Source organism: Alexandromys fortis, unplaced genomic scaffold (genome assembly GCF_014885135.2).
Source record: "Alexandromys fortis isolate MF-2015 unplaced genomic scaffold, M_Fortis_MF-2015_v1.1 scaffold_3, whole genome shotgun sequence".
NCBI classification, from domain to species: domain Eukaryota; kingdom Metazoa; phylum Chordata; class Mammalia; order Rodentia; family Cricetidae; genus Alexandromys; species Alexandromys fortis.
The window spans coordinates 19794511-19813554 of record NW_026067909.1 but is presented as its reverse complement, the minus strand read 5'-3'; the positions used below and the strand labels follow the sequence as shown (position 1 = coordinate 19813554).

The 19044-nt window shown below is 41.4% G+C and overlaps 1 long non-coding RNA gene across 2 annotated transcripts; it reads left to right on the top strand.

The window, feature by feature from the left end:
* Positions 1–4965: 4965 nt before the first annotated feature.
* Positions 4966–11920, top strand: LOC126498854 (uncharacterized). 2 transcript variants are annotated; one of them, XR_007590916.1, is made up of 5 exons: positions 4966–5158; positions 7439–7492; positions 10098–10212; positions 11393–11487; positions 11624–11920. It is a non-coding gene; the product is annotated as an uncharacterized lncRNA (long non-coding RNA). The 2 variants fall into 2 exon arrangements; XR_007590915.1 differs by lacking the exon at positions 4966–5158 and having other exon boundaries at positions 7317–7492; positions 11624–11917.
* Positions 11921–19044: the final 7124 nt, after the last annotated feature.

The window sequence follows — 19044 nt, the reverse complement described above, 5'->3', positions numbered from 1 at the left end:
CCATTTTTGAATCAGAACAATAGCAGTTAGACTCCCTTGTGGAAGTGGTCCTACTGATGTGGGAGTGATTTCTTGCTTTCATTGGTTAATTAATAAAGAAACTGCCTAGGCCCATTTGATAGGCCAACCCTTAGGTGGGTGGAGTAAACAGAACAGAATGCTGGGAGAAAGAAGCCGAGTCAGGATTCTCCCACTCCAGACAGATGCAGGTTAAGATCTTCCCTGGTAAGCCACCTCGTGGGCTACACAGATTATTAGAAATGGGTTAGATCAATATGTAAGAGCTAGCCAATAAGAGGTTGGAACTAATGGTCCAAGCAGTGTTTAAAAGAATACAGTTTCTGTGTAATTATTTCGGGTAAAACTAGCCGGGCGGCGGGACACAGCCCCGCCGCTCCTAACACTACAGTCCTACAAAACCAGAGAGGCTCAGATTAACTTCTCATGAAACAGGGGAACTATGTATGATTTGGGGGAGAAACCCATTGTTTATATGCTAATTGATCAGGTGTAATTAGAAAAACATCTTGCCATGGCAGGCAAAGCCTAAGAGAAAGGGGAGGTGGGTGAGATAATAAGTACCAGTCTCTGTTCTCTTGGTTCACCTGGCTAACTACTCTGCTATCGGCATTGGCTGGGCCTTTAATTCTCAATCTGATTGGATTAACAGTGGGGTCCTACACTTTAAATTGCATAGCTGAATGGGTAGAAGAAAGGTTCACTGTTGGGGGCTGGAGAGATGGCTCGGAGGTTAAGAGCATTGCCTGCTCTTCCAAAGGTCCTGAGTTCAATTCCCAGCAACCACATGGTAGCTCACAACCATCTGTAATGGGGTCTGGTGCCCTCTTCTGGCCTGCAGGCATACACACAAACAGAATATTGTATACATAATAAATAAAAATTTAAAAAAAAAAAGAAAGGCTCACTGTTTCCCCATCTTGTTTCAGCTGGAGCCATTTTTGGTTTAACAGAAGCTGACCTCCATCTGCTTTCTACCTGCTCTGTGAAAAGTCCCATGGGAAAGCCTGTTTCAGAAACTCAGGGTCAGCTGACTGTCCCATTTATTAATTGTTTCTCTCAGTGTCTGTGCTGCTGGGGTTATATTTAGGAAGTGATCTCCTGTGCCGATGCATTCAAGTGTATTTCCCATTTTCTCTTCTATAAGGTTCAGTGTGGCTGGCTTTATGTTGAGGTCTTTGATCCATTTGGACCTGAGTTTTGTGCATAATGGGTCTATTTTCTTTCTTCTATATGTTGATATCCAGTTATGCCAGCACCATTTGTTAAATATGCTTTCCTTTTTTCATTTGATATTTTTTTTTGCTTCTTTGTCAAAAATCAGGTGTTTGAAGGTGTGTGGATTAATATCCAGGTCTTCGATTCCGTTCCATTGGTCCTCCTGTCTGGTTTTCTGCCAATACAAGGCTGTTTTCAGTACTGTAGCTCTGTAGTGGAGTTTGAAGTCAGGGATTGTGATGCCTCCAGAAGTTCCTTTATTATTCAGGATTGTTTTGGCTATCCTGAGTTTTTTGCTTTTCTATATGAAGTTGAGTAGTGTTCTTTCAAATCTGTGAAGAATTTTTCTGGGATTTTGATGGGCATCATATTGAATTTGTAGATTGCTTTTGGTAAGATTGCCATTTTTACTATGTTAATTCTACCTACCCAAGAACATGGGAGATCTTTCCATTTTCTGGTGTCTTCTTCAATTTCTTTCTTCAAAGATTTAAAATTCTTGGCCTAAAGCCTTCCACTTGTTTGGTTAGAGTTACTCCAAGATATTTTATGCTATTTGTGGCTATTGTGAAGGGTGATGTTTCTCTGCTAATTTAGTTTTCATTGTTGGTGATGTTAATTTGTGCATTTTTCCCTTCTTTGGGATTTGCTGCTATGAGACCATCAATTGTCTGTGTTTTGTTGATGTAGCCATCTTCCTTGGGTTGGGGTTTTCCTTCTAGTACTTTGTATACGGCTGTGTTTGTGGCTAGGTATTGTGTAAATCTGGTTTTGTTATGGAATATCATGTTTTGTCCTTCTATAGTGATTGAAAGTTTTGCTGAGTATAGTAGTCTGGGCTAGCATCGTGGTCTCTTAATGTCTACATAATGCTTGACCACAGCCTTCTGGATTTCATTGTCTCCAGTGAAAAGTTAGGTGTAATTCTGCTAGGACTACCTTTATATGTTACTTGGCCTTTTTCCTTTGCAGCTCTTAATATTTTTTCCTTATTCTGTATGTTTAGTGTTTTGATTATTATGTGGCAAAAAGACTTTTTTTGGATCCAGTCTATTTGTGGTGTTCTGTAAGCTTCTTGTATCTTTATATGGATATCTTTCTTTAGGTTGGGGAAGTTTTCTTTTATGATTTTGTTAAATATATTTTCTGTGCTTTTGAGTTGACTTCTCCTACTTCTAAATCTATTATTCTTAGGTTTGGTCTTTTCATGATGCCCCATATTTCCTGAATATTTTGGTTGAGCTTTTGTTAGATGTAATGTTTTCTTTGACCAATGAGTCTATTTCCTCTATTGTATCTTTAGTGCTTGAGATTTTCTCTTCCTTCTCTTTTATTTTGATGTTCATGTTTGCCTTTGTGGTTCCTGGTTTTTTTCCTCATGATTCCTGTATCTATAATTCCCTCAGCTTATGTTTTCTTTATTGTTTCTATTTCAGTTTTCAAGTCTTGAATAGTTACTTTCATATGTTTGATTTCTTTTCCTTGGTTTTCTTTAAGTGATAGTCTGATGCCTTCCAATTTTTTGTTTGTCTTTTCCTCAATTTCTTTATACCCAAAATAACAACACACAAATTGTATTCTTTTAAACACTGCTTGGCCCATTAGCTGTAGCCCTTACTGGCTAATTCTCACATCTTGACTAACCCATTTCTAATAATCTGTGTAGCACCACAAGGTAGCTTACCAGGAAGGATCTTAACCTGCGTCCAACTCAGAGAGGAGAGGCATGGCATCTGCCTGACTCTGCTTTCTTTCTCCCAGAATTCTGTTCTGTCTACTCCATCCACCTAAGGGCTGGCCTATCAAAGACCAAGCAGTTTCTTTATTAATTAACCAATGAAAGCAACAAATAGATAGATGACACTCCCACATCAGACTTTTGATGACAATAAGAAACATCTGCTCCTGACAATATCAATCTACTTCAAAATGAGATGATGGGTATCAAAAAACCTTCATATGAAGTTTACTTTCTTTGTGGCAAAATCTAGCCATTTGGGCAAGAAACTGCCTTTGCCTCATCTGCTGACAGAATGTTGTTCAAACTGGAAAAATAGGACACAAAAGAAAACAACTGTCCAACTTTGCTAAGACAAGGACAGTTCTTCAAAATTCCTGCTTCACAAATGTCACAGATATTTTAGGCCTGTAGGGTGAAGACAGATGCCCCCCCCCACATTGCAGAGGAATCTTGAGGTGACTGTCTAAGCAGCCATATATAGCTGCTTTTGTCATTTCTTAGTTTTGGAAGTTGCTTGCTCTGCATTTCCCGTTTACTAAGTAATGTTTTTTTCTTCTTGGGTCTCTGACGGGAATTGAGACTAAATAGTAACCATTTTACAGTTTTCCTTATAACCAAATTCAGAAAAGACACTTACATAAGAGTTGTAAAGTTTATAAGCTTAAAAAACAAAAGCTATCTAAAAATATATTTTTAAGTTATCTAAAAATATATTTTAAGATCTAAAAAGATATTTTAGGATGATAAGTTATGACAAAAATGGTTTAGATATAAAACATTGGACTAAGATAAGATAAAAAATGGAATGTTTTCTCTAAATTTGCCAAATATTAATAGATTAGACATTGTGAATCCATTTCTTGATTAATAATTATTCTTATTGTATATAGCTTTACATTGTTAGAGTTAAAACCTTTCCTTTTTATTTAGACAAAAAGGGGGAAATGTTGTGGAATAATCTTTCTGTATACTGTGAAGATGTGTCACTCTGATTGGTTTAATAAAAAACTGAATGATCAATACCTGTGCAGGATTTCCAGGCACAGAGGATGCTGAGAAGAAGGGTGGAGATGCTAGGAGATGAAGAGGAAGCAGCATTAGCAAGACAGAGTAAATGTAACTGAGCCACACAAAATAATATAGATTAAAAGATGTGAATTAATTTATATTATAAGACCTAATAGAACAGGCCTAAGCTAAGGTCAAGCTTTTATAATTTTATAAAAAGAGACGCATCAAAAGTCTCTGTGTGGTTATTTGGAAGCTGGCAGGTGGGACAGAAAACAACTTACTACACTTCATGTTTGCTTGTTTTAATAATGAGAAGAGCTTTGTTTTACACTACTCTTTAGCTTTGAAAAAGGGTAACTGTACTGTGAGAGTTAAGATACCAGGGTGCTGTGGGCAAATAACAGGATGCTATGGTCAAGCTACTCTCACTGCCTTAAGAATCAGATTCCTGAGACACACAGAATGTGCCATTTCCATTTTCCAGAAGGAGCTGGCTCAAACACAAGTCATTCACACTGGTGACTTAAGTGGCTCCATCTTGGCAAGTGACTTGAGCCACCCTAACAGTTCTACCCATGCTGAAGATATCATGAGTGTACAGTGGCTTCAAATAAGAAATCTCCCAGAATCCTAAGGCTGCTATGTTTTTGTTCCTGAAAGTGTGAAAAATAATTTCCAAATGAAATGACTGCATCTTAACTTCTGCATCTATAGGCAAGAATTTAAATATTGTTATCAAAGATCATTAACGACTATATGGTGGTTTGAATGGAAATGGCTCCTATAGGCTCATATGTTTGAATGCTAGGTTCCCAGCAGTAGAACTGATTGAGAATGACTAAAATTACTGGTCTTGCTGGAGTAGGTGTGGCCTTGTTGGAGGAAGTGTGTCACTGGGGCTGAACTTTCAGGTTTCGAAAACCCACACCAAGTTCAGTCTCTCTCTCTCTCTCTCTCACCTCTCTCTCTCTCCCCCCCTCTCTCCCTCTCTCTCTCTCTCTCTCTCTCTCTCTCTCTCTCTCTCTCTCTCTCTCTCTCTCTCTCTCTCTCCTGCCTGCTGCCTCCTGATTCGGATATAAAGTTCTCAGCTACAGATACAGGGCAGGAAGCCTGAATGCTTCCCACCATGAAGATCACGGACTGATCCTCCAAAATTGTACAAGCCCCCAGGTAAATGATTGCTTTTATATTATCTACCTTGATCGTGGTGTCTCTTCTCAGCAACAGAACAGTAACTAGGACTTAATCTGGATTGGTTAATCTTTGTTTTAGTTTGACAGGATTTAGAATTAGCTAGGAGATGGTTAGGTATTATCCAGGAGAATCTGCAAGAGTGTTCCAGAGAATAGAGCATAAATCTAGGTAGGGTCATCCCATGGGTTTGGGGGCCTAGATAAAATAAAAGAAGAAAAAGACAGCTAGCAGAGTGCCAGCACATGCCCTCGGCATCCTGAACCACCTAGATGTGAGCACTAAACTGACCTTTGGTTAGGCAAACTTAAAATATTTACCTGTACATACTCTCAGGAATCAATAATAGAATTCAAATACTCATTTCTCTGTTTCACTGACTAAAGGTGAAAAGCAAATGATGCAGGACAAAGTGGGAAGACAAGAAAAAGACCCTGGAATAATGTATATTTTGCATGATTTCTTGTCCTTGATTCACATAACATAAACATGTATCTTGTCATTATTGAAATGGGCTCATTTTTCTATTAGTATAATTGCTGATACATAATACATTTTCTTGTAAAACACAGCTATACATTTTGGTATTATAACATCTAATTATGCTACAGGAAATAGAAAGTCATGAGGACACTGGGAAAGGCAGTCATTCAGTCACTTGACTCTTATAACGTCTAGTGAATGTATATGGTGGCTATTTAAGAACTTATGTGTGCACTCTACAGTATTTGTTGGAGCCCTGGGAAAAATACAAGACTCTCTGAACCCATGAATTGCTGCCTGTCATCTTCTGACATCTTAACTTAAATATGTGACTTAGTTGATACCATTCCATCTTCCTGTACTTAAGTGGAGAATTTTGTCTTTACCACAGATGTATACCAAGACTGAGATGTTTGGATAAAAATGTATATATATTTGGTTCCTGTTATTTATATTGCAGGCTTTTGCGTATTTAACCTGCTGTTTGGACGGTCTTGCCATTTGGATCACTGGTCTTATATCTATTGGCCTTGACTAAATGGTTATTTTATTATTGTACATATGCTTGTTCATCAGAATAGCTGTAATAACTACCACTATTCAATAAAATTACAAGCATTCTAAAGTTTTGATTTCTGTCAATATTGTGGATTTATCCTTCTGAGTCAAAGTTTCTAAATTTTGCTTCAAAAGTAGAAACTGGGACTGGAGAGATGGCTTGGTGGTTAAGAGCACTTACTGTTCTTCCAGGGGACTTGAGTTTGATTCCCAGCAACCGTATGGCAACTCACAACAGCCTGTAACTCCAGTCCCAGGAGGACCCAATGCCTTCTCCTAGCCTGGAAGAATACTGCATACACATGGTGCACAGACATACAGTCAGGCAAATGCTTGTACACACAATTAGTTAATCAATTAATTGAACAAATAAAAAAGCTTTTCAAAAATAATGTTTATTCATGTATTTTCTGTGTGTGCACACCTACACTTTATTTATTTACTTTGTACACATAGGGGTGTGTAAGTGGTGGTAAGTTAGTCCACAAGAGCCTGAAATAAAGGGATATCAAATATTTGTTGGGGAACACTCATGAATAACAATAAGGTAGAGAACCACCTTGGTTCTATGCCCTGGGGACACTGGAAGCTGCATTCATATCTCCAACTACTACATACGAGAACTAGAGAGACCTGTCCTCTCCCTTATGTGAGATCATGTCCACACACAGAAGCCACCACACCCTAAGGCTGGTACCCAAAAACTATTGACAGAAAGGAATTCCCACAACAGGGAAGCGTTTGCCATGGTGCTTGTGTGAATGTCAAAAGACCGTTTTTGAGAGTCTGTTATCTCCCTCAGTCCTGCAGATCCCAGGGAACAAATTCAAGTTGGCAGGCCTAGCTGGGACTATTTTTACCCACTGAGATAACTCGGGGGAGGCAGAAAACTTTACAAGTAAGCAAAATCAATGAGGCAAGCAGATCTGATCTAAACTGGGAACAGTGAAACTGGACCTCAGTCATTTCCTTTAAACGCTTCTGTTAGAGAAAAACACAACTGAACCTCAGGGCCAAAAAGAAACTTGAGATTAGCCAATAAAGGGAATTCTCCAGGGAACTGTACAAGCTGTTCTGGGACACTATATAAAGGCTTCCCTTGGCTGAGTAGCATCAGCACTTTCTACCTCTTTTAGTTCTGTGCTCTACAACTGAGGGGCTGATTTCTACTCAGCTCAACTTCTTTAAAAGAATCTTCCTTTATTCTAAACTTTAAAGGACATAGAAGAACCAAGCAGGAGATCAGTGGGTGCCAACTTCAGGAGGCCTTCTGTAAGTCTTTTGATTTATAAGGGGAAGTCCAGGTGGGATGGCTGCCCTTGGGAGGGATTCAGCCCAGTTTGCTGGTCTTAGGAAGAGTAAATGCACACATCTGATTTCAAAACCTGAATGAAAATTCAGGTACTGTGCAGAGGTAAGATCCCCATGGGAGACAATGATTTCTTCGAAGAGTGGGTATCTCTCTGTGTCCACAGAGCTACATTATGGACAGGGGTCTAGGAAAGGAGAGACACTGATGGCTCAAGGGAAGGTGGGTCTTGCTCTAGAGGTTGTGCCTGTCATTGAACTCTTTGTGTCCCCTATACTTGCAGTCCTTCCATCTGCACAACCAACCACACAGCCTCTCCCTCATTCCCAGCCCTCTTGTGGGACACGGTCACCGTTCCCCCACTCCTTTCCTAAAGTCTGCCCTGCCACACTGAAATATAGTCACACACCACACACACCAATCCTCTCCAGACACACACACACCACACATACACACAGACACATGACTTTAAAACAGATTCAGATGAGAGCTTTGGAGACTTGAGAGAAATGTACTGACATTAGAAAGAAAAGAAACAAGGCAAGAAGGCAAGCTGACGATCTTGGCAGCTGATGAGATGAAAGGTTTGGGAAAGAAGAAAGACATTACATGCCTAATAAAATACATAACAGACGCACCTGGAAAACAGAAGAAGTTGCCTGGGCCTTTGATCTTTATATTTAACACATAGATGTGCAGATTTGACTGCCTCTCAGGTGACATCATTAGAGTTTTAATGTATGAGCCTGGACCCAGTTATCCCTAACAAGTTAAGCTTAACTACTGTCTTCAAGATGGCAGTCGAAGGGAGAACTTTGAAATGTAGAGAAAGATTCGTTCAACATGGCTACACCGAGAAGAACAAATAAAGAGATCCAAGAGCTGTGGCCCCCACCACCAAGCTCATCTTTCAGCTTTACGTGAGATTTATAATTAGAGTGTCTCTCTTTGGAAAGTCTTCACTCCCTCCAGGCATGAGCCTTGGACACATAAGTGACACTCCAGCTTTTCAGGCCAACCAAAGAAGAAATAAATGATGTTACTGTTTTGTTTTTATCTTGTAGTCAGCTAAACGTTTCATGGTGTAGCCTAGAACTCAGAATCGTGCTAAGACAAAACAATTGTTACTCATTGTAATCGGTTTACCTTTCAGCTTTGTTAACTTTGGGCCAGGAAGGAATGACTGAACAACATCAATTATTATCAGTTTGCCTTAGAGCTTTGTTAACCTCCACCATTAGTTCATCTCTCCCTTGAGCTAGTAACAAGTTGCCTGCAGATCTTTAGCACGTACTGAGTTCTAGCTCAGGTGCATTTCCAGTCCAGCAATGGACGTCCAGTGCTTGATGTCCATGCCTCATGAACAGCTTGGAAATTTTTCATTATTGCTTTTGAAATCTGCTCTCTCTTAATTTTCTTCTAGTTCCCTATCTAGCAAGGCATTGTTGATGTCTGGTCATGCCATTTGTCTCTGAGGAATCTGACATATCTTCAGTGGTTCCTGTGGCTTTAAAGAGTACTTCCTTTGGCTTCAGACCTGCTTAGTATCAGGCTCACATCCTCCTGGTTCCCTCCTCTGCTGAGTTAGCTCAATTTAGGAATCACTTTATTGGGTCCAGGGGGATCGCAAAAAGATGAGAATACCACCAAGTCTAATAAACTAGAAGCAAACTTTATTCCAGAAACCAGATCCTAGGAAAACCAGAAGCAAACTTAAAAATAAAAAAATAAAAAATAAAAAAAAAACACCATGGGGCACAGAAGTTTATCAGCTATCTGAGACCACAGCCAGAGACGCTGTTTGTTAGGCTGTGGCCAACGGCTGGTTTCTGAACCCATCTTTTATAGTTAGAGCACCAAGCATTAGGTCTGAACAAAGGAATTTTTACAATCTTGCCCTGACCCATGGGTTTGTGAGCAGAAACCCTAAGGAGGGGAGTGAGTTCTAATGTCAGTGGGTAACTAGGCAGCTATCATGAAATATGTTTTAGAGTAGATTACAGCGAGAACCACTAATTGCAAGAAAACAGATGTCTTTAGCAATAGTCAGAAAAGGGACCGCTAGTATACCAGAAGGTTAATAAATTAGAATTAATTGGTTCTTAGGCTGAGAACTTAAAACTCAGAAACTGACTGCCATACTTTACAACCTCCATTATCAGAGCTCATCAATTAAACCATTGTATTTGTCCACTGTCTCCTGGTACCTCCAGGCAGTATATACCCCCATGCCTCCCCTTTGGTGGCGCTAGTTTTCCATAACAGAGACAGTGTCTAACCCAGAGGTCACATAACTCTGTCTCCTAAAGGTTAACTCAGTTCACATTTGTTGTTTATCAGGAATGGCCAGGACACTACTCTCAATTTGCGGGGAGGCGCCCTGGCCTTAAATAAAGCAGCCAGTTGTAAAATGAAATGACCTCAGCTGATGGAGGCTTCCCAAGTGTCCGAGAAAATAGCTCACCGAGAATAACTGAGCCTTGATCTGCTGAGAAAGCTGCTGATAGTCTGTTCTCATTCTCCTAGACTTATAACTTTATATTTTTTATTTCTACATTTTGTTTTTAGAATCTACATTTTTACTTTCTTATTCTTGGACTCTTCGACTTATTGGATCTTTTTCACCAACCAGAGGGAAGCCTCACTTCCTCGTCCTATCCAGCTCAAAATGTCACTGTCCCAGGTAAGCAGATTGACTCAGAGCCTGGCTTCATCTGGAGGCTCAGAACAACAGTAGAGGTTTACATCAGAAAACTATTTGTCGCTGAAGGTGTGTACCTTACCAGTAGCTGGAAATCTCCCCTCCCCCAGGAGGCTTTTTCTATCCCCTCTGCTTCCCCCAAGATGCTCATGCCTCCTTTCTCCTCTATCTCACTGTCTCTGTGTTCTTTTTAAATAAAATAAAAAAGATTTTTTTAATTCTTTTTATTTATTTATTTATTAAAAATTTCCACCTCCTCCCATCCTCCCATTTCCCTCCCACTCCCCCAACTTCCCCTCCCCCTTGCTCTCTAGTCCTAAGAGAAGTCAGGGTGCCCTACCCTGTGGGAAGTCCAAGGCCCCCCTCCATCCAGGTCTAGGAAGGTGAGCATCCAAACAGACTAGGCTCCCAAAAAGCCAGTACATGCAGTAGAATCAAAATCCAGTGTCATTATCATTGGCTTCTCAGTCTGCTCTCATTGTCAGCCACATTCAGAGAGTCCGGTATGATCACATGCTCATTCAGTCCCAGTCTAGCTGGCCTTGGTGAGCTCCCGTTAGATCGGTCCCACCATCTCCATGGGTGGACGCCCCCCTCGCGGTCCTGGTCCTGACTTTCTTGCTCATGTTCTCCCTCCTTCTGCTCTTCATCTGGGCCTTATGTTTACAGTGTTCTGCCTACACGTATGCCTGCAAGCCAGAAGAGGGCACCAGATCTCATTACAGATAGCTGAGAGCTACCATGTAGTTGGTAGGAATTGAACTCAGGATTTCTGGAAGAGTAGCCAGTGCTCTTAACCTCTGAGTCATCTCTCCAACCTATCTCTGTGTTCTTGTACACAGCACAAACACTATTCACTCTCTACACAGAGCACTTTCTCTGTCACATTGACTCCAGACCACACCTCTCTACCAGAGCAAACTACCAAAGTATTTGCCTGAGCAATATTGCTCCTCTTCTTTAGAAGACCACTCATATCCAGAGGGAAAATGATTACTTCTTTTCCACCCACACTGGATCCTCTTAAAGACTCAGACTGATATTTTCCCCAATGGGACTGAGAGATAATGGAGGACTTCCCAAAGCAATAGAGACAGGTTCAAAATCAAATTTGTTGTGTCCAAACTTGTTTTCATGTCCTCTCTGTTTATTCTGCTTCCAGATCACAGGACTGCTTGGAGGTGGGTTACTATATCTCGTCGTTTCTGCTATTGTCCTTCTGTCCAAGTCTGCATTCGGGACTGGTAACACCCATCGGTGAGTGTCATTTAAAGTGGGTCTTTCTGTTTTTCTTCCCTGTACAGAAGCAGGTAGAGTCACACAATGTCTGATCCCTCTGAGCATGACCATCTTTCTGTCACTCAATGTTCCTTCTTGTGTCTGTGTTTTCCAGGGAAACAGGTCCTAACAATTACTCAGATGGAGACCCGAAAACATATGGAAACCATTCAAAGAAAAATTAAGAAAAATCCACCATGTAATCAAGCAAATCTAAAGATTCCAAAGAGCATCTATCACCGGAACCCAAGGAAGGCCACCTCCTTCTGTGCTTTCATAACCCAGGATCTCTCTTTCCTTAGAAATGAGGAAATAACCCATTGTTTGCACCTTGAATCTTGTGATTTGATTCAATTTGATAAATCATAGTCAATTAAATAAATAAAAATTTAATATGGCTTTTAACCAAAAGGTCTTCCCAAACATTTATAAACTTGTGGTATGGGTATCTATAAGCCAATCTTAGTATACATATACGCATGTGTATGTGAGAGTTTGTGAGTTGGAAGAACAAATTCTAGAAATGTGATCTGCAATCGCTTATTTATTTAATAACTGTGTATTGAACATTTATTTTATGTGTTAAATGCTTTTTTTCATGGCAGAAGTTGGGTAAATATTGTAAAGATGACATTACCCTTGATTTCAAGAAATATGGGCCTTTGCAAAGCAGACGCTGCATATATTAGTCAGTTGCTCATCATTGTAACAAAATACATGACACAGCCTAGTTATGAGGAAGAAAAATCTATTTAGCTCATAGTTTGGAAATTCTAAAGCATGGCACCTATACCTACCCAGTTCTAGGGAGGACATCTCAGCAAGTGGAAGACAGCAATAATGGAAGCTGTCATTGAGGTGTGCCACAACTAGTCAGTCCAGAAGCAGAAGAGGTGAATGGTACCAGACTAGCTCTTTTCATAGCTACCAATAAGTGTTGGAGCTTCTGAGGGGAAAGGTTTACCCATTAGAAGTGTTACAGCTCTGAGAGGGAAGGTTGCCCCAGTAGAGGAGTTACAACTCTGAAGAGAAAGGTATTTTGGCAGTCAGGAGCCGAAGAATACCACTAAGTCACGCCACACAACAAACCTCACATGAGAGTTTTATTGGGAGAGACACAAGAAGATGGCGGTCTCTGCTCAGTTGAGAAGCAGCAAAAAACATATAGGGTATCATGGGGGGCAGAGCTGTCCTGGGTAGCATGGGATTAGAGGGTTTTATGGCTTGATCTTGACCAGCCATTTACAGCCAACCCAATGGGTTGACTAGTTAAACACTAGTTGTCACTGCTGTACATTCCCACGGCCTCTCACAACCAGTAGCTCTCAGCTGACAGGAAGGTGGGCTCAATATCGCTTAAGAGAAGTGATATTAAGGATTTAAGGATGTTTGATGAGCTATGAACCACTTCTTCTACAGTGTCTAAGCCTAGAGGTTGAGAGAGTTTGCTCATGCTTGATGAGAGGCTATAATAAATGCCTAAACAAGGCCTGAACAAGGATCACACCAATAAACATGCTAGCATAGAAGGGAGAAGGCTGATGGGGCCTCAACCCTAGACAAAGAACTATAAAGCCGCTAAGGAGTGCTCAGAGCAGGAGGAAATAATCTTCCCCAGGGAAGAGAATGCCAGTTGGTTATCTAGTACCAAGTTCTCAAGCCTGAAATCATATTTGTACAAGTAATATTATAAGGACTGAGAAGGACATATGTATGTGTGTCTTATGTAACATATATACATATATATGTATATACATATACATACTATATGTGTATAACAATTTGAGAAAAGGAGGCCCTGAATTTGAGAGAGAGCCAGGGGTTGGGGGATACATAAGAAAGGATTAGAGGGAGGGAAGGAAAGAAAATGATATATTTGTCTTAGTTACTGTCCTATTGTTAAAAGGAGACACCATGATTTAGTTGGGGACTTACAGTTTCAGAGGGTTAGGCCATGATGTAGTGGTAGAAAACATGGCAGCAGGCAGGCAGGCATAGCAGTGACGCAGTAGCTGAGAGCTCACATTAATCTGCAATTTTCAGGCACAGAGAGAGACGCTAGGCCTGATGTGGCCTCTTGAAACCTTAAAGCCTACCCCCAGTTAAATACTTCCTCCAACAAGGCCACGCCTTCTAATACTTCCTATACAGTTCCACTAACCAGAATCAAGCATTCGAACATATGAACTGATAGAGGTCATTCTGCCTCAAACTGCAATAGTAATTATACTTTATTTTCAAATATGAACCTCCAGGCATGGGGCCCTCCCATCAGTCTTGTACCAAGCCTTCTGCCTATTCAACTCCAGTCTAAGAACTACTGCTAGAACTTGTGGAAGTGGCCAGCCCATGACTGGTCTAAACTGAGGCCCATGATACAAGAGAGATCCCATGCCTGATACTGCGTGGATAGCCAGGGACCAGAGGCAGGACAGTACAGAGACCCGGAATAGATCCAAGTACGACTGGCAAAAACGAAAGGTCAATGAAATGATTCCTAAGGACATTCTGCTATACTCACGGATTGGTGCCTAGCCCGGTTGTCTTCAGAGAGGTTTCACACAGCATCTGACGGGAGTGGGTGCAGAGACTCACAACCAAACACTAGGCAAATCCAGGGGAAGCTCACAAAAGAGGAGGAGAAAGAGGGATGGAGGACACTGGGAGAACACTGCCCACAGAATCAACTAGTCAGGGTTCTCGGGGGCTCACAGAGACTGAAGTGGCAATCATGGACCCTAAGCTAGGTCCTCTGCATATAAGTTATGGTTGTATAGCTGGGTGCGCTTGTGGGACTCCTAACAGTGGGAGTGGGAATGTCTCTCACTGTTTTACCTGTTCTTGGGACCCTTTTCTTCCTACCGGATTGCCTTCTCCAGCCTTGAGGGTTTGTACCTAGCCTTATTGTAATTTGTTATCCCATGTTTGGTTGATATCCCTAGGAGGTCTGCTCTTTTTTTTTTTTTCTGGGAAAGGAAGGATGAGTGGATCTGGGGGAGAGGGAATGTGGGAGTATGGAATGGGAGGAATGTGGAGGGAGGGGAAACTCCAATTGGTATATAAAGCATGTAAAAAAAATAAAAAATCACTGTTAAACCATTTTGTTTCATTTTGAGCACTTGTATTGCTTGGATACCTCAAAAGCACATCATCAAAGACTTAGTCCTTGGGTTATCTGGAGAGTCTGGACCTTTGGGATCTGGAACCTTGTAAAAGATCCTTAGATCATTGGTGGTATGGCCACAAAGAGAATTTGGGGGCCCAGACCCCTTCTTCCCCCTTTGCTTCATAAAACCACCGCATGTTCTCCGCCATTGCAGTGTGGCATGCCCACCAAATGCCCAAGTGAACGCTCTCACCCAGTCTTGAACTGGAATCTCCAAAACTGTAAGTGACAATCTTTATCTTTCTATATTATTTACCTCAGGAACTTCATTGATTACCACATGCAGCTTCCAATACAACGGCGTATGCTGTGCTGCGTGTCAGCCACACTATCCTGGGGTGACTCTGCTGAGAAGCTCTTCCTAAGAATGAACTAATTCAGAAAGGACATCCAGATAAGCCATTTCTCAAGGTGTCAAACGGGAGTGTATTAGTCTGGTGGTGGTGTTACTGTCGCCAAATACTTAGAGTGCCCTTTGTACTCTGCAGACACTCCTGACACCTCTGAACTCTGACATCAATTCAGGAGGATGAATATTCAAACCTTAGTAGGGAGATTTAAAAATGGCCCTTCACCTTTAGACTTGAAGAATTGGAATGTTAGATAAGAGCCAGACACAGGCCATCAGCCCATTCATTCCCTATCAGTCTCTGATAGACTCAGTCTCTCCACTTTCCTTTGATTGGTCTTTCTCTCACATAGTAGTGTCAAGTACATTTCTGTGCATCATAAAGTTAAATCAACAACCAGGAGTCAATAGAGGCCATATAACTGCAGAGGGCAATAAAAGCCAGAGAAGTAAGGCTAAACTTTACTTGGATAAGAGGGAAATAAAATGCCATAAAATACATCCTCTGTCATCCAGAACAGTTAGATGCATCCCATGGGATCTAGTAATAACCTCTTCCTTCTGGTGTGTTTAGTGCAGACATCTGAGTGTTCGTTTTAATGTCTGTGTTGTTTTTAAGAAAATGTCTGCAAGCCAGGTATGGCAGAACATGCCTTTAATCCCAGAACTTGCGAGGCAGAGGCAGGTGGAGCTCTGAGTTCAAGGCCAGCCTGGTCTACTAAACGAGTTCTAGAACAGCCAGGACTGTATTTGAGACCCTGTCTCAAAAAATAAATAAACTTTTTAAATGCCTGCAAATAAGTTCTTTATTTATTTAAAAGAAGAAAAAAAAGAGGTTTATTTGGCTCCTGACTCTGACACTAGAAGGTTTAGGCAGGAGCATCTGGTGAGAGTCCCCTGTGTTCATCATAAGAAAAGAGGAAGTAAGGCGCTAGGGAGTGGTGAGGGATTCCCCTCTGTATGCTGTGATACCATTGGTTAATGAATAGAGCTCCATGTAGCCACTGCAGGAGACAGACGCCAGAGGGAACTTTAACGGTAGGCCACAACCATGTGGTGATACATAGATTAATAGAAATTGATTAGTTTAAGATATAAGAGCTAGCCAATAAGAAGTGTGAGCTAATAGACCAGGCAGTGTTGTAATAAAACAGTTTCTGTGTGATTATTTCGGGTCTGGGAGGCTGGGAAACGAACAAGCCACCTCAGCCTACAAGGGAGTTGCAATCTCGCTCCTTTCTAGCAAGTCATTTTCTCAGGAGCTTGTCCAGTCCTGAGATATCCAACACACTCCAAAGGACCAGCACTAAACCCTTCACCAAGCGGGCCTTGGCCCAGCTGCCTCCTACAAGCCACACCTCTCAAAGTCTCACCACCTCTCAATACCACAACAGTAGATTACAAATCATATCTACACCATAGCGGTTTCCAATAAGTACCCAATCAATTAACTCAGTGTTCTAGAAAACCAAGTAATTAACATTTATTGAGTCACTACCAACCATGTTATTTCTGCTTAGTGCACTTTTGCCTGTGTTATATCATTTCATATTAAACAACACAGAGGAGAATTACCAATTCTGTAAGGAAAACAAATACAAAAAAAGTCAGGACTCATCAAGGTTTAATATTGTCATAGTACACCTGCCAGTAACTTATGTGTTCTAGTTTGCTTTTTTGTTTGTTTGTTTTTGTTTTTGTTTTTTTGTTACTGGGATAAAATGCTAGTCAAAAGCAACTTGGAGAGAAAATGATTTCTTCAGCTTACAGGTTATAGGCCATCGTCAAGGGAAACCACAGCAGGAACTTAAGGCAGGAGCCACAAAGGAACACTGCTTGCTGGGTTGTTTCCTCTGCTTTCCTGAACTACTAGGGAGGGGATGGCCCACAGTGGGTAGGGCCCTCCTACATCAGTTAGCAGTTAAGAACCTCCCCTCGACAGACATGGCCACACCTAGTCTTAGGAAAGCCATTCTTCAGTTGAGATTCCCTCTTTCCCAGGGGGCTTGCCTGTGTCAAGTTGACAAAAAGCAGCCCGCACTCGGTAGAACTGGATTTGGATTCATGTCTTCTCCCTCGACAGCCCATGCTGTGTGGCTCCTGTGTCCTGTTACTTCTACAATGCTGACCACAAGGGAAACATGATGGTGGCAATGACAACAATGAGGTCGTTCTTTGCGTCCTAGCATCGCCTCTTCTACTCAAACTAACAGCACAGTTGTCACGTCTAATTCTTCTCTCTCAGCCAGCCTGTTAGGAAACTTTCCCAGCTTCCATTCAGAACATTTTCAGGACAGTCACTCCACTTCTACCCCCGCCCCCACGCCCAGGCTACCTACTTTCCCAAATTAGGTTACTGCAGTAGCCTCAAGCGGTCTCCCAGACACTTTGCCCTTCCCTTCATAAACACAGAAGCCAGCTACATTTATTCTTTGCCTCCCCTAAGATTCAATCTTAGACAAATCCATCGATAAGGGGACTGGAGAGATGATTCAGCGGTTAAGAGCACTGTTGCTCTTGCAGAGGACCTGAGTTCAGTTTCCAGCATCCATGTGTAACTCCAGTTCCAGAATATCTGATGCCCTCTTCTGACCTCTGCAGGTACCAGACATACATGTAATATATAAATATATCTTCAGGCAAAACATTCATACACACAAAATAAAAAAAAATCTTTTAAACATGTAAAAATCATTGATATTCATCTAATCATGTCACTCCTTAGATAAGTGACCTTCTGCTTTCTAATTCATAGCCATAAATCCAAAGTCCTTTCGATGAGAGCCAGGCGCCTGCAAAGTCAGACCTCCCTGGGATTCTCCATTTAGGACCCTCTCCATCCTCCCCCACCAAGGCCACACCATGTTCCTCTGCTGATTCTGGTTTGCATCTTGCTAGCTGCTCCCACCTCAGGGAAGCCTTTCCATGCCCATTTCCTTATGCCAAGAATGTCCTTCCTGACTTACCCACAGAGCTCCCTCCACACATTATACTCACAAGTTCTCATTGTACAAAGGCATGAGTTTCATAATGACACTTTTATTCAAGCATGTCATGTACTCTGACTATATTCACCCCCATTACCCTTTCCTGTCCTAAGTCCCTCTAACTACTTTCCTTTCCCTCATAGTCCACATTCTACTTTTATGTCATATATATGACTATATAACTATAGATAAATATAGATTTGAATATACAAGACTATATATTTAATGTAAATTCCAACTATAAGAGAAAATGTGGCATTTACCTTTCTGAGTTTGGCTTATTCCACTCAGCGCAGCAATCTCCAATTCCATCTATTTTCCTCCATAGGACATCATTTCTTTCCCCTTATGGCTGAATTATGTACCATATTTTCTTTATTTATTCATCTGTTTGAATATATCCTGGTTAGCTTCAATTGCCAGTTTGGCACAGCCTAGAGTCATCTGAGAGGAGTGACTCAATTGAGAAATTGCCATATTGACCTGTGGATATATCTGTCTTAGTCAGTGTCCTGTTGCTGGGAAGAGTCACTGTGACCACGTCCACTCGTATAACTGAAAGCATGGGTCTTGCTTACAGTTTCAGAGGTTTAGTCCACTATTAGCATGACAGGAACCATAACAGCATGCTGGCAGACACGGTGCTGGAGAAGGAGCAAAGAGTTTTACATATGGATCCGCAGGCAGCAGGAAGAGACAGACACTGGGCCTGACTTGAGCATTTGAAACCCAAAGTCCACCTCTAGTGACACACTTCCTCCAAAAAAGCCACACCTTTAATCCCTGTCAAATAATACCATTCTCTCATGGCCAAGCATTCAAATATAGGAGCCTGGGGCCATTCGTACTCAAACCACCACAATGGGGAGATTGGCTTTATTGTTAATTGATAAGAGTGAGTCCTGGGCTATATAAGTAATCTATCAGAGCCTAAGGTCACACGCAGTTTTGCCTTTGTGGTCTCTCCTGTCTTCCTTGGCTGAGAGTGAGCTCCTTTGTCAGAGTTAGTGCTTCAAAAATTAGCAAGCATGCCT